The following is a 16,855-nucleotide window of genomic DNA, read 5'->3' as shown; positions in this document are numbered from 1 at the left end:
CAATAAACAAAGATCTGAAGGTAAAAATTTGACCATTGAGACGTAAAAAACCGTAATAAATAAGATCAAATATTGACAGACTGATCCTAGACCACAACACCAGTTTGTTAACAACGGTCAGCAATGAAACACATGAAAAACAAGTCAAATAAAGCACTGCGAGTTTTACAAACACAGTAATAAATTTCCTGGTGTTCCATATTAAGGTGACAGAGTGTGACTGACCAGGAAGCTGTTAAATGTAGACAGACATGTTGCTGTATCAGTTTTGCTACATCAGCTGCTAACACCAGTTTTATTGCAGCAGCTGGATGATGATAGCGTTGTTTCTGCTTCAGCTGAAATCAGCGTTGTTGTGTCAGCTGGTGGCATCTGCGTTGCTGCACCAACAATTTATATCAGTGTTGATGTCAGCTGCTAAATTCAGTACTAATGTGGCAGGTGTTGACATCAGTGTTTCTGCATCATCTGTTGATATCAGCATTGCTGTGTCAGCTGCGGACAATTTTTCTGTCACTTGTTGGCATCAGTATTAATGTGTCATAAACCATACCCCGGCCGGGATTGAACCCGCGGTCATAGAGTCACAAAACTCCAGCCCGTCGCGTTAGCCACTAGATCAGCTAGCCACAATAAGATTCATCCAACTAGGTATATTTCTACACCATAGGAAGGTTAGCACAGGCACCACTGTGACCACAAATGCAAGTTTTTACAGACGAATCTCCAGCTAGCGTGGCCGTGACGAACTCTAGCTCAAGTCCCTTCACTGCCGTCACAGTGGTGCCTGTGCTAACCTTCCTATGGTGTAGAAATATACCTAGTTGGATGAATCTTATTGTGGCTAGCTGGTCTAGTGGCTAACGCGACGGGCTGGAGTTTTGAGACTCTATGACCGCGGGTTCAATCCCGGCCGGGGTATGGTTTGTTTTCAATCGTGTCATTACGATTTCGTGAGTCGAGTTAATGTGTCATCTTTTGACGTAGTAGCCACTGACGTCAATGCTGATGTCACCTGATGGTATTAGTGTGTCTGCATTATTTTCTGATATGAGTGATGAAGTTTTAGCTAGTTAAGTGTTTGGAGTCTGCTGCTGACATCAGTGTTTTGTGTCAACCGTTGACATCAGAGCTGGTGCATCAGCTGCTGACATCAATGCTTTTATGCCAGGTGCTGATATGACTTGTTTCCCAAGCTGCTGGCATAAGTATTGCTGTGTCTGCTGCTGACATCAACAGTGCTAAGCTCTATATTGCTCTGTCTGCTGCCGGGATCAGTGTTGCAATCTGCTTATGACATTATTGTTACCTACATCAGAGAGAGAGAGAGAGAGAGAGAGAGAGAGAGAGAGAGAGAGAGAGAGAGAGAGAGAGAGAGAGAGAGAGAGAGAGAGAGAGAGAGAGAGAGAGAGAGAGAGAGATATTACATGGCAGGGTAAGTGAAGGATAAGGGGGGTGAGAAACACCTTACTCCGCCTCATACAATGCCACGAGAAAAAAAATGGAATCCTCGAAAAAAAAACGTAGCATATTTGTTATTGTGGCCACAAAGTTTTTAGGAAACGAAGGAATATGAGTGATCACCTTCAGTGTCAACAAGGGTGAGGGGAGACTCGGCCAAGACGAGGTCGGTTCAACAAAAATTCCCTCTCTGTGCAAATTAATTAGGCTGCTGGCCATTAATCCATAATTTTTGTCTGATTCCCCGAGACAGATATCCTGGGATGGGAAAGAGTTGCAGGAAGCTTCGGGAAATTTAGAATGCCGGAATAGGATGCTTTGAAATATTATACACATTTTGAAATTGACACATGGTATTGTAACAGCATCTCTTTTCACTGTCAAGTAGCTCGGTTACTAAGGTAAACAGCATTTGAGGTCTGTGGTTTGATTCCCGGTACGGGTGGAAACATTAGTACGTTTTTCCTGAAGACCTTGCTGTCCCTGTTCATCTAGCGGTAAAGAGGTACCTGGGTGTTAGCCGACTAGTGTGGGTCGCATCCTAGGAGCAACATTAACCTAATTTGCCCGAAACGCTCTGCATAACCAATATGGTATGTCACTGATGTTAGCTAGATCTTTATACGTTGTACAAGTACTTGTAATAATAATAATAATAATAATAATAATAATAATAATAATAATAATAATAATAATAATAATGATAATAATAATAATAATAATAATAATAATATTATTATTATTATTATTATTATTATTATTATTATTATTATTATTATTATTATTATTATTATTGTTGTTATTATTATTGCTATTAAGTGAAAAATTTCGTTAAGAGCTCTGTAGAAAAATGAGAAACAAACATATTGTAGATTACTTACTGTCACCTCCTAATGAAGTGCCGTTTGATGCAAGAATGTTCTTGGAGCCTCTACCTCTCAGAGAATATTTCCCATCAACCTAAATATTGCAACACGTGCAGCATTGCATAGCTCCTGATGAAGCACGGAAATGTGAAAGGACTAGAGATAGCGTTACCTATCGTCTGGTGGCTTATTTTCAAATTTATTGATATGTGTTGATGACATTGTGCTTTCGGAAAATTCTGAAGAGAAGTTACAGAGGTTGGTGGACCAATTTTGGAGGGTATGTAAATAAAATTATAATTAAAAATGAACACAGGAAAGAGTAAGGATAACAAAAATATTAGGTAAGTAAAGATATGATGTTAGATTAGAGAGAGGGAGTATGGGGAAGTGAACGCAATCAGGTATTTGGGAGTGGATTTGTAATCAGATGAGTTTATGAATATGAAGTGGAGACAAAAAAAGTTACCTATAAAATAAAAAAGGGGAATGTATGAAAGTATAGTGGTACCAACACTCTTATATGGGAGTGAAGCTTGTGTGGTGAATGTTGCAACAAGAAGAAGGCTGGAGGCAGTGGAGATTTCGTGTTTGATGGCAATGTGTTATGTGAATATTATGCAATCAGTATCTTGAAGATCAGAAGGTGTGTGGTAATTAAAAGTATTATGAAGAGGGCTTAAGAGGATCTGTTGAGGTGATTTTGAAGAATTAGTCACATGTGAAGCAAATGGGTATCTTAATAATGTAGACGTTTCGTCCACCAGTGGCTTTATCAATACAATACTGAGACAAAAACAGAAGGCAGAAGAGGTTTAAGACCATGTAATCAGTCCCTCAGCTTAGCAGCAGGTGTTCAGTACTATATAGTCTTGATGAATCTGAAGCACAGGCACGAAGAAGTGGAGGATATATGTGTACTGCAGTATATTAGTCTCCATTTTCATGTTTCAGCTTCATATTGTACCAGATTATGGAGATGAACTTATCTCCAGGCTGAGGGACTGACCACCTCCAGACTACTATTTCGAGGGTGAGGGACTAATAACATTATCTTTAAATTTCCACTACTTTTGCTGAATTCAACCGAAGAGCCTACTGTGTAGGCGTAACGTTTCGACAATAGCGATACCAAACAGTTACACAAGAGTTTTATTCCTCTACTTGTCGGTATAATATTTCATTTATATATTTATTCATGTACAGTATATTTGGCCTCAATCGTTGCAAGGGATGATGTTTACGCTTGCAGAGGATTGAATGTGGTGATGTCCCTTACTGGTGGTGTCATTGTAGTGGATGCAGAAGCAGTTACTTCGAATTTAGAGATGAAGATAATGTTGGAGACATTTTTACAATGGAACTGATGTGGAGGACTATGGCTCTTCTTTCATTGGTACCGCGTCTAGTTGAGTTAAGATGTAACGTGCACGACATCTGCTTGCTTCCTCATTATACTGTCAGGCAACACAAATTGTTTCGGTATGACGAGCGCTAGGCCTGAATGGCTGTGAGACTAGCACTAGCGAACGGAGGATCGAGCCTCTGGAGCTCCTTGTTTTGAATAACTTTAACAAATGTAATGCTTCCCATAATTATATAAAAATACTCACTGTGACGCCGGTGTCCCACTATCTTGCCTCACTGTGACGCCGGTGTCTCACTATCTTGACTCACTGTGACGCCGGTGTCCCACTATCTTGCCTCACTGTGACGCCGGTGTCCCACTATCTTGCCTCACTGTGACGCCGGTGTCCCACTATCTTGCCTCACTGTGACGCCGTTGTCCCACTATCTTGCCTCACTGTGACGCCGGTGTCTCACTATCTTGACTCACTGTGACGCCGGTGTCCCACTATCTTGCCTCACTGTGACGCCGGTGTCCCACTATCTTGCCTCACTGTGACGCCGGTGTCCCACTATCTTGCCTAAATGTGACGCTGGTGTCCCACTATCTTGCCTCACTGTGACGCCGGTGTCCCACTATCTTGCCTCACTGTGACGCCGGTGTCCCACTATCTTGCCTCACTGTGACGCCGGTGTTCCACTATCTTGCCTCACTGTGACGCCGGTGTCCCACTATCTTGCCTCACTGTGGCGCTGGTGTCCCACTATCTTGCCTCACTGTGACGCAGGTGTCCAATTATCTTGCCTCACTGTGACGCCGGTGTCCCACTATCTTGCCTCACTGTGACGCCGGTGTCCCACTATCTTGCCTCACTGTGACGCCGGTGTCCCACTATCTTGCCTCACGGTGACGCCGGTGTCCCACTATCTTGCCTCACTGTGACGCCGGTGTCCCACTATCTTGCCTCACTGTGACGCCGTTGTCCCACTATCTTGCCTCACTGTGACGCCGGTGTCTCACTATCTTGACTCACTGTGACGCCGGTGTCCCACTATCTTGCCTCACTGTGACGCCGGTGTCCCACTATCTTGCCTCACTGTGACGCCGGTGTCCCACTATCTTGCCTAAATGTGACGCTGGTGTCCCACTATCTTCCCTCACTGTGACGCCGGTGTCCCACTATCTTGCCTCACTGTGACGCCGGTGTCACACTATCTTGCCTCACTGTGACGCCGGTGTTCCACTATCTTGCCTCACTGTGACGCCGGTGTCCCACTATCTTGCCTCACTGTGACGCCGGTGTCCCACTATCTTGCCTCACTGTGGCGCTGGTGTCCCACTATCTTGCCTCACTGTGACGCAGGTGTCCAATTATCTTGCCTCACTGTGACGCCGGTGTCCCACTATCTTGCCTCACTGTGACGCCGGTGTCCCACTATCTTGCCTCACTGTGACGCCGGTGTCCCACTATCTTGCCTCACGGTGACGCCGGTGTCCCACTATCTTGCCTCACTGTGACGCCGGTGTCCCACTATCTTGCCTCAAAGTGACGCTGGTGTCCCACTATCTTGCCATACTGTGACGCCGGTGTCCCACTATCTTGCCTCACTGTGGCACTTGTGTACCACTATCTTGCCTCACTCTGACACCGGTGTCGCACTATCTTGCCTCACTGTGACGCCGGTGTCCCACTATCTTGCCTCACTGTGACGCATGTGTCCCACAATCTTGCCTCACTGTGACGCTGGTGTCCCACTATCTTGCCTCACTGTGACGTCGGTGTCCCACAATCTTGCCTCACTGTGACTCCGGTGTCCCACTATCTTGCCTCACTGTGACGCCGGTGTCCCACTATCTTGCCTCACTGTGACGCCGGTGTCCCAGTATCTTGCCTCTCTGTGACGCCGGTGTCCCACTATCTTGCCTCACTGTGACGCCGGTGTCCCACTATCTTGCCTCACTGTGACGCTGGTATCCCACTATCTTGCCTCACTGTGACGCTGGTGTCAAACTATCTTGCCTCACTGTGACGCCGTTGTCCCACTATCTTGCCTAACTGTGACGCTGGTGTCCCACTATCTTGCCTCACTGTGACGACGGTGTCCAACTATCTTGCCTTACTGTGACGCCGGTGTCCCACTATCTTGCCTCACTGTGACGCCGGTGTCCCACTATCCTGCCTCACTGTGACGCCGGTGTCCCACTATCTTGCCTCCCTGTGACGCCAGTGTCCCACTATCTTGCCTCACTGTGACGCCGGTGTCCCACTATCTTGCCTCACTGTGACGCCGGTGTCCCATTATCGTGCCTCACTGTGACACCGGTGTCCCACTATCGTGCCTCACTGTGACGCCGGTGTCTCCAGAACCTGTGTTCATTATGGATCTCCAGCACCAGTGTTCATTATGGATCTCCAGCACCAGTGTTCATTATAGTTCTCCAGGACCTGTGTTCATTATGGATCTCCAGCACCAGTGTTCATTATGGTTCTCCCGCACCAGTGTTCATTATGGTTCTCCAGGACCTGTGTTCATTATGGATCTCCAGCACCAGTGTTCATTATGGTTCTCCCGCACCAGTGTTCATTATGGTTCTCCAGAACCTGTGTTAATTATGGATCTCCAGCACCAGTGTTCATTATCGTTCTCCCGCACCAGTGTTCATTATGGTTCCTCCGCACCAGTATTCATTATGGTTCTCCAGCACCAGTGTTCATTATGGTTCTCCAGCAAAAGTGTTCATTATGGTTCTCCCGCACCAGTGTTCATTATGGTTCCTCCGCACCAGTGTTCATTATGGTTCTCCAGCACCAGTGTTCATTATGGTTCTCCCGCACCAGTGTTCATTATGGTTCACCAGCACCAGTGTTCATTATGGTTCTCCCACACTAGTGTTCATTATGGTTCTCCCCGCACCAGTGTTCATTATGGTTCTCCCGCACCAGTGTTCATTATGGATCTCCCGCACCAGTGTTAATTATGGTTCTCCCTCACCAGTGTTCATTATGGTTCTCCCACACCAGTGTTCATTATGGTTCTCCCGCACCAGTGTTCATTATGGTTCTCCCGCACCAATGTTCATTATGGTTCTCCAGAGCCTGTGTTCATTATGGATCTCCAGCACCAGTGTTCCTTATGGTTCTCCCTCACCAGTGTTCATTATGGTTCTCCAGATCCTGTGTTCATTATGGTTCTCCCGCACCAGTGTTCATCATGGTTCTCCCGCACCAGTGTCCATTATGGTTCTCCAGAACCTGTGTTCATTATGGATCTCAAGGACCAGTGTTCATTATGGTTCTCCCGCACCAGTGTTCATTATGGTTCCTCCGCACCAGTGTTCATTATGGTTCTCCAGCACCAGTGTTCATTATGGTTCTCCCTCACCAGTGTTCATTATGGTTCTCCCGCACCAGTGTTCATTATGGTTCTCCCGCACCAGTGTTCATTATGGTTCTCCAGAACCTGTGTTCATTATGGATCTCCAGCACCAGTGTTCATTATGGTTCTCCCGCACCAGTGTTCATTATGGTTCTCCAGAACCTGTGTTCATTATGGTTCTCCAGCACCAGTGTTCATTATGGTTCTCCCGCGCCAGTGTCCATTATGGTTCTCCAGAACCTGTGTTCATTATGGATCTCCAGAACCTGTGTTCATTATGGTTCTCCAGAACCTGTGTTCATTATGGATCTCCTGCACCAGTGCTCATTATGGTTCTCCCGCACCAGTGATCATTATGGTTCCTCCGCACCAGTGTTCATTATGCTTCTCCAGCACCAGTGTTCATTATGGTTCTCCTGCACCAGTGTTCATTATGGTTCTCCAGAACCTGTGTTCATTATGGATCTCCAGCACCAGTGTTCATTATGGTTCTCCCGCACCAGTTTTCATTATGGTTCCTCCGCACCAGTGTTCACTATGGTTCTCCAGCACCAGTGTTCATTATGGTTCTACCGCACCAGTGTTCATTATTGTTCTCCCGCACCAGTGTTCATTATGTTTCTCCCGCACCAGTGTTCATTATGGTTCTCCTGCACCAGTGTTCATTTTGGTTCTCCCGCACCAGTGTTCATTATGGTTCTCCCGCACCAGTGTTCATTATGGTTCTCCAGCACCAGTGTTCATTATGGTTCTCCCGCACCAGTGTTCATTATGGTTCTCCAGAACCTGTGTTCATTATGGATCTCCAGCACCAGTGTTCATTATGGTTCTCCCGCACCAGTGTTCATTATGGTTCCTCTGCACCAGTGTTCATTATGGTTCTCCAGCACCAGTGTTCATTATGGTTCTCCCGCACCAGTGTTCATTATGGTTCTCCAGAACCTGTGTTCATTATGGATCTCCAGCACCTGTGTTCATTATGGTTCTCCCACACCAGTGTTCATTATGGTTCTCCCGCACCAGTGTTCATTATGGTTCTCCCACACCAGTGTCCATTATGGTTCTCCAGAACCTGTGTTCATTATGGATCTCCAGCACCAGTGTTCATTATGGTTCTCCCGCACCAGTGTTCATTATGGTTCCTTTGCACCAGTGTTCATTATGGTTCTCCAGCACCCGTGTTCATTATGGTTCTCCCGCACCAGTGTTCATTATGGTTCTCCAGCACCAGTGTTCATTATGGCTCTCCCGCACCAGTGTTCATTATGGTTCTCCCGCACTAGTTTTCATTATGTTTCTCCCTCACCAGTGTTCATTATGGTTCTCCCGCACCAGCGTTCATTATGGTTCTCCCGCACCAGTGTTCATTATGGTTCTCCTGCACCAGTGTTCATTATGGTTCTCCCGCACCAGTGATCATTATGGCTCTCCCAGAAGAGTGTTCATTATGGTTCTCTCGCACCAGTGTTCATTATGGTTCTCCTGCACCAGTGTTCATTATTGTTCTCCCGCACCAGTGTTCATTATGGTTCTTCCGCACCACTGTTCATTATGGTTCTCCCGCACCAGTGTTCATTATGGTTCTTCCGCTCCAGTGTTCATTATGGTTCTCCCACACCAGTGTTCATTATGGTTCTCCAGCACCAGTGTTCATTATGGCTCTCCTGCACCAGTGTTCATTATGGTTCTCCCGCACTAGTGTTCATTATGTTTCTCCCGCACCAGTGTTCATTATGGTTCTCCCGCACCAGCGTTCATTATGGTTCTCCCGCACCAGTGTTCATTATGGTTCTCCTGCACCAGTGTTCATTATGGTTCTCCCGCACTAGTGTTCATTATGGTTCTCCCGCACCAGTGTTCATTATGGCTCTCCCGCACCAGTGTTCATTATGGTTCTCCTGCACCAGTGTTCATTATGGTTCTCCCACACCAGTGTTCATTATGGTTCTCCTGCACCAGTGTTCATTATGGTTCTCCTGCACCAGTGTTCATTATGGTTCTCCTGCACCAGTGTTCATTATGGTTCTCCCGCACTAGTGTTCATTATGGTTCTCCCGCACCAGTGTTCATTATGGCTCTCCCACACGAGTGTTCATTATGGTTCTCTCGCACCAGTGTTCATTATGGTTCTCCTGCACCAGTGTTCATTATTGTTCTCCCGCACCAGTGTTCATTATGGTTCTTCCGCACCAGTGTTCATTATGGTTCTCCCGCACCAGTGTTCATTATGGTTCTCCCGCACCACTGTTCATTATGGTTTTAGCGCACCAGCGTTCATTATGGTTCTCCCGCACCAGTGTTCATTATGGTTCTTTTCCTCACCAGCGTTCATTATGGTTCTCCCGCACCAGTGTTCATTATTGTTCTCCCTCCAGTGTTCATTATGGTTCTCCCGCACCAGTGTTCATTATAGTTCTCCCGCACAAGTGTTCATTATCGTTCTCCCGCAGCAGTGTTCATTATGGTTCTCCCGCACCAGTGTTCATTATGGTTCTCCTGCACCACTGTTCATTATGGTTCTCCCTCACCAGTGTTCATTATTGTTCTCCCTCCAGTGTTCATTATGGTTCTCCCGCACCACTGTTCATTTTGGTTCTCCCGCACCACTGTTCATTATGGTTCTCCCGCACCAGTGTTCATTATAGTTGTCCTGCACCAGTGTTCATTATGGTTCTCCTGCACCAGTGTTCATTATGGTTCTCCTGCACCACTGTTCATTATGGTTCTCCCGCACCACTGTTCATTATGGTTCTCCCGCACCAGTGTTCATTATAGTTCTCCCGCACCAGTGTTCATTATGGTTCTCCCGAACCAGTGTTCATTATGGTTCTCCCGCACCAGTGTTCATTATAGTTCTCCCTCACCTGTGTTCATTATAGTTCTCCCGCACCAGTGTTCATTATAGTTCTCCAGCACCAGTGTTCATTATGGTTCTCCCGCACCAGTGTTCATTATGGTTCTCCAGCACCAGTGTTCATTATGGTTCTCCCACACTAGTGTTCATTATGGTTCTCCCGCACCAGTGTTCATTATGGTTCTCCCGCACCAGTGTTCATTATGGATCTCCCGCACCAGTGTTAATTATGGTTCTCCCTCACCAGTGTTCATTATGGTTCTCCCACACCAGTGTTCATTATGGTTCTCCCGCACCAGTGTTCATTATGGTTCTCCCGCACCAATGTTCATTATGGTTCTCCAGAGCCTGTGTTCATTATGGATCTCCAGCACCAGTGTTCCTTATGGTTCTCCCTCACCAGTGTTCATTATGGTTCTCCAGATCCTGTGTTCATTATGGTTCTCCCGCACCAGTGTTCATCATGGTTCTCCCGCACCAGTGTCCATTATGGTTCTCCAGAACCTGTGTTCATTATGGATCTCAAGGACCAGTGTTCATTATGGTTCTCCCGCACCAGTGTTCATTATGGTTCCTCCGCACCAGTGTTCATTATGGTTCTCCAGCACCAGTGTTCATTATGGTTCTCCCTCACCAGTGTTCATTATGGTTCTCCCGCACCAGTGTTCATTATGGTTCTCCCGCACCAGTGTTCATTATGGTTCTCCAGAACCTGTGTTCATTATGGATCTCCAGCACCAGTGTTCATTATGGTTCTCCCGCACCAGTGTTCATTATGGTTCTCCAGAACCTGTGTTCATTATGGTTCTCCAGCACCAGTGTTCATTATGGTTCTCCCGCGCCAGTGTCCATTATGGTTCTCCAGAACCTGTGTTCATTATGGATCTCCAGAACCTGTGTTCATTATGGTTCTCCAGAACCTGTGTTCATTATGGATCTCCTGCACCAGTGCTCATTATGGTTCTCCCGCACCAGTGATCATTATGGTTCCTCCGCACCAGTGTTCATTATGCTTCTCCAGCACCAGTGTTCATTATGGTTCTCCTGCACCAGTGTTCATTATGGTTCTCCAGAACCTGTGTTCATTATGGATCTCCAGCACCAGTGTTCATTATGGTTCTCCCGCACCAGTTTTCATTATGGTTCCTCCGCACCAGTGTTCACTATGGTTCTCCAGCACCAGTGTTCATTATGGTTCTACCGCACCAGTGTTCATTATTGTTCTCCCGCACCAGTGTTCATTATGTTTCTCCCGCACCAGTGTTCATTATGGTTCTCCTGCACCAGTGTTCATTTTGGTTCTCCCGCACCAGTGTTCATTATGGTTCTCCCGCACCAGTGTTCATTATGGTTCTCCAGCACCAGTGTTCATTATGGTTCTCCCGCACCAGTGTTCATTATGGTTCTCCAGAACCTGTGTTCATTATGGATCTCCAGCACCAGTGTTCATTATGGTTCTCCCGCACCAGTGTTCATTATGGTTCCTCTGCACCAGTGTTCATTATGGTTCTCCAGCACCAGTGTTCATTATGGTTCTCCCGCACCAGTGTTCATTATGGTTCTCCAGAACCTGTGTTCATTATGGATCTCCAGCACCTGTGTTCATTATGGTTCTCCCACACCAGTGTTCATTATGGTTCTCCCGCACCAGTGTTCATTATGGTTCTCCCACACCAGTGTCCATTATGGTTCTCCAGAACCTGTGTTCATTATGGATCTCCAGCACCAGTGTTCATTATGGTTCTCCCGCACCAGTGTTCATTATGGTTCCTTTGCACCAGTGTTCATTATGGTTCTCCAGCACCCGTGTTCATTATGGTTCTCCCGCACCAGTGTTCATTATGGTTCTCCAGCACCAGTGTTCATTATGGCTCTCCCGCACCAGTGTTCATTATGGTTCTCCCGCACTAGTTTTCATTATGTTTCTCCCTCACCAGTGTTCATTATGGTTCTCCCGCACCAGCGTTCATTATGGTTCTCCCGCACCAGTGTTCATTATGGTTCTCCTGCACCAGTGTTCATTATGGTTCTCCCGCACCAGTGATCATTATGGCTCTCCCAGAAGAGTGTTCATTATGGTTCTCTCGCACCAGTGTTCATTATGGTTCTCCTGCACCAGTGTTCATTATGGGTCTCCCGCACCAGTGTTCATTATGGTTCTTCCGCACCACTGTTCATTATGGTTCTCCCGCACCAGTGTTCATTATGGTTCTTCCGCTCCAGTGTTCATTATGGTTCTCCCACACCAGTGTTCATTATGGTTCTCCAGCACCAGTGTTCATTATGGCTCTCCTGCACCAGTGTTCATTATGGTTCTCCCGCACTAGTGTTCATTATGTTTCTCCCGCACCAGTGTTCATTATGGTTCTCCCGCACCAGCGTTCATTATGGTTCTCCCGCACCAGTGTTCATTATGGTTCTCCTGCACCAGTGTTCATTATGGTTCTCCCGCACTAGTGTTCATTATGGTTCTCCCGCACCAGTGTTCATTATGGCTCTCCCGCACCAGTGTTCATTATGGTTCTCCTGCACCAGTGTTCATTATGGTTCTCCCACACCAGTGTTCATTATGGTTCTCCTGCACCAGTGTTCATTATGGTTCTCCTGCACCAGTGTTCATTATGGTTCTCCTGCACCAGTGTTCATTATGGTTCTCCCGCACTAGTGTTCATTATGGTTCTCCCGCACCAGTGTTCATTATGGCTCTCCCACACGAGTGTTCATTATGGTTCTCTCGCACCAGTGTTCATTATGGTTCTCCTGCACCAGTGTTCATTATTGTTCTCCCGCACCAGTGTTCATTATGGTTCTTCCGCACCAGTGTTCATTATGGTTCTCCCGCACCAGTGTTCATTATGGTTCTCCCGCACCACTGTTCATTATGGTTTTAGCGCACCAGCGTTCATTATGGTTCTCCCGCACCAGTGTTCATTATGGTTCTTTTCCTCACCAGCGTTCATTATGGTTCTCCCGCACCAGTGTTCATTATGGTTCTCCCGCACCAGTGTTCATTATAGTTCTCCCGCACCAGTGTTCATTATAGTTCTCCCGCACAAGTGTTCATTATCGTTCTCCCGCAGCAGTGTTCATTATGGTTCTCCCGCACCAGTGTTCATTATGGTTCTCCTGCACCACTGTTCATTATGGTTCTCCCTCACCAGTGTTCATTATTGTTCTCCCTCCAGTGTTCATTATGGTTCTCCCGCACCACTGTTCATTATGGTTCTCCCGCACCACTGTTCATTATGGTTCTCCCGCACCAGTGTTCATTATAGTTGTCCTGCACCAGTGTTCATTATGGTTCTCCTGCACCAGTGTTCATTATGGTTCTCCTGCACCACTGTTCATTATGGTTCTCCCGCACCACTGTTCATTATGGTTCTCCCGCACCAGTGTTCATTATAGTTCTCCCGCACCAGTGTTCATTATGGTTCTCCCGAACCAGTGTTCATTATGGTTCTCCCGCACCAGTGTTCATTATAGTTCTCCCTCACCTGTGTTCATTATAGTTCTCCCGCACCAGTGTTCATTATAGTTCTCCCGCACCAGTGTTCATTATGGTTGTCCCGCACCAGTGTTCATTATGGTTCTCCCGCACCAGTGTTCATTATGGTCCTCCCGCACCAGTGTTCATTATGGTTCTCCCGCACCAGTGTCCATTATGGTTCTCCAGCACCAGTGTTCTTTATAGTTCTCCCGCACCAGTGTTCATTATGGTCCTCCCGCACCAGTGTTCATTATGGTTCTCCCGCACCAGTGTTCATTATGGTTCTCCCGCACCAGTGTTCATTATGGCTCTCCTGCACCAGTGTTCATTATGGTTCTCCCGCACCAGTGTCCATTATGGTTCTCCAGCACCAGTGTTCTTTATAGTTCTCCCGCACCAGTGTTCATTATGGTTCTCCCGCACCAGTGTTCATTATGGTTCTCCCGCACCAGTGTCCATTATGGTTCTCCAGCTCCAGTGTTCTTTATAGTTCTGCCGCACCAGTGTTCATTATGGTTCTCCCGCACCTGTGTTCATTATGGTTCTCCCGCACCAGTGTTCATTATGGTTCTCCCGCACCAGTGTTCATTATGGTTCTCCCGCACCAGTGTTCATTATGGTTCTCCCGCACCTGTGTTCATTATGGTTCTCCCGCACCAGTGTTCCACCATCAAACTGATGCTGGTTATATCTTGGTGATGTCAGTTACCGTGGGGTTCTATTTCTGATTTGAATTCAGCTTCCCAAAGTAAGTTCGAAACATGTTCTTAAAGCGTGAAATAGAACCACTGTTGGCCAGTGTTTTCATTACGTAATGAGTAGTTTAAATATCCTCTGGTGTTGAATGTTGATAATGAGCAGGAAACATTGCATCTTGAAGGCTGCTGCTTGGTAAGAATATTTATACTGTATAAACATTACATTGAAGTTCGACTGTTTTATTTTGTATGTCTCATTCAAGATGTCTTATGGTTTAACCTAGACAACTTATGGTTTAAAATAGACAACTTATGGCTTAAAATAGACAACTTATGGTTTAACCTAGACAACTTATGGTTTAAAATAGACAACTTATGGCTTAAAATAGACAACTTATGGTTTAACCTAGACAACTTATGGTTTAACCTAGACAACTTATGGTTTAAAATAGACAACTTATGGTTTAACCTAGATAACTTATGGTTTAACTTGGACAACTTATGGTTTAACCTGAACAACTTATAGTTTAACCTAGACAACTTATGGTTTAACCTAGACAACTTATGGTTTATCCTAGACAACTTATAAGTTTAACCTAGACAACTTATGGTTTAAAATAGACAACTTATGGTTTAACCTAGATAACTTATGGTTTAACTTCGACAACTTATGGTTTAACCTAGACAACTTATAGTTTAACCTAGACAACTTATGGTTTAACCTAGACAACTTATGGTTTAACCTGACAACTTATGGTTTAACCTAGACAACTTACAGTTTAACCTAGATAACTTATGATTTAACCTAGACAACTATGGTTTAACTTACAGTTTAACCTAGATAACTTATGGTTTAAACTAGACAACTTATGGTTTAAAACAGACAACTTATGGTTTAACCTAGACAACTTATGGTTTAACCTAGACAACTTATGGTTTAACCTAGACAACTTATGGTTTAACCTAGACAACTTATGGTTTAACCTAGACAACTTACAGTTTAACCTAGATAACTTATGGTTTAACCTAGACAACTTATGGTTTAAAATAGACAAATTATGGTTTAGCGTAGATAACTTATGATTTAACCTAGACAGCTTATGGTTTTAATCTGGACGACTTATGGTTTAAAATAGACAACTTATTGTTTAAAATAGACAACTTATGGTTTAACCTAGACAACTTATGGTTTAAAATAGGCAACTTATGGTTTAGCGTAGATAACTTATGATTTAACCTAGACAACTTATGGTTTAGCGTAGATAACTTATGATTTAACCTAGACAACTTATGGTTTAATCTGGTCGACTTATGGTTCTTCATTGTTCGTTTAGATGATCTCTGGATCCTCCTAGATGATATTAAACTATATTGGAAGATCAGTCGCTTCTCGCCTCTGCTAAAGTATAATTCTTTACCTGGATGTCCACGAGTGTCGATCGCTCGTCTTCTGATTTCCTGCTCAATATCCTGTCTCCGTCTTATTATGTCCTTCCTCTGCCTCATCCATCAATCCCCTTATATTGCTATAACTCTGACGTGGTGACACCGGCCATATGACGTATAAAAGTTTGACTTACCCGTACCATAACAGCTGAGTCAAATGTATATGAATGATGCTGATGAGTTAATTTATAATGTTTAGTTAGCAACGATTCTCGCCTCATGCATCTATGAGGCTCCACCATTACCTCCATACGTTTTGATAATGAGTGTGTGTATACACCAGTTTGTCTCCTGTAGTGAACGTTTTTTCATATACCCGTGTTAAAGCTGCAGGTTAATGTAGGTTGCATACACCAGTTTCTATCGATTTTAATCAGGAGAAAGCGCTGACCTCGTAGTGGTCTTATAGAACCTGGGAAATGGGAGATATTCAGGCTCGACCTTGGGAAGGGGAGTACAAGTCCAGCTAATTGAATCAAAATCCTTACCGGCATCAAGACCCTATCATTAAGGGGACACCAGTGTCTAAATGTAGTGAGCATTCAAATCTCATTTCCATGTGATAACTGCATGTTAATAGTGACTACTAACACCAGCGTTCAGTTTCCTCCTCTTGCCCATGTCCAGGGAAAGTGAACACCTCATATACTAGTATATCGAAAGAACGCAGGGACGAATGAACTCAAGGATACACAGATGAATAAACCCATGGGAGAATGAACATACCTGATACTCTCCCGGATGATTGAACATGAACACAATTTGTAATCAGTCAGTGACGACCAAACACTGAAACAACGATCACACCAAAACTTTCTTACTCGGGCACACGGAATTATGAAAGCAAAGGAACACTGACTCACGAACAAAAGAATGCGAGTACGAAAGAAAAAATCTTGTTGAAATAGATCAAGAAAAGTGCAAGGACACAAACAAATCAAAGAAATGACACTAACAAGCAGGTTATCCTACTCAACACGCAGACTGTCACTGTGGCGTCACAACACCGCCAAATCTCAACCATCATTAAAAAAATGTTGCGAATCGTCACCCTTCAATAAAAAATTTTTCGCGCTGACGTGAAAATGAATGAGATGGAACAGAGTTCAGCTACAGACACACATAAACTAGAAGAGGAAGATGTGACACAGTAAGAGAATAAGACACATGTGCAACACTTATGTATCTTCAGTGTTGAGAAACCTCGTCTATACAACAGGACTTTTCAGTAGAAAACAGAGACGACTTATTACTGGAGACACAGGAAGAAATGAGAAGGTAATTTTAAGATGTTCAGTTCCTTAGCCTTGACAGAGTT

This window comes from Cherax quadricarinatus, chromosome 1 (genome assembly GCF_038502225.1).
Source record: "Cherax quadricarinatus isolate ZL_2023a chromosome 1, ASM3850222v1, whole genome shotgun sequence".
NCBI classification, from domain to species: domain Eukaryota; kingdom Metazoa; phylum Arthropoda; class Malacostraca; order Decapoda; family Parastacidae; genus Cherax; species Cherax quadricarinatus.
Note: the sequence above shows the minus strand (reverse complement) of the source record.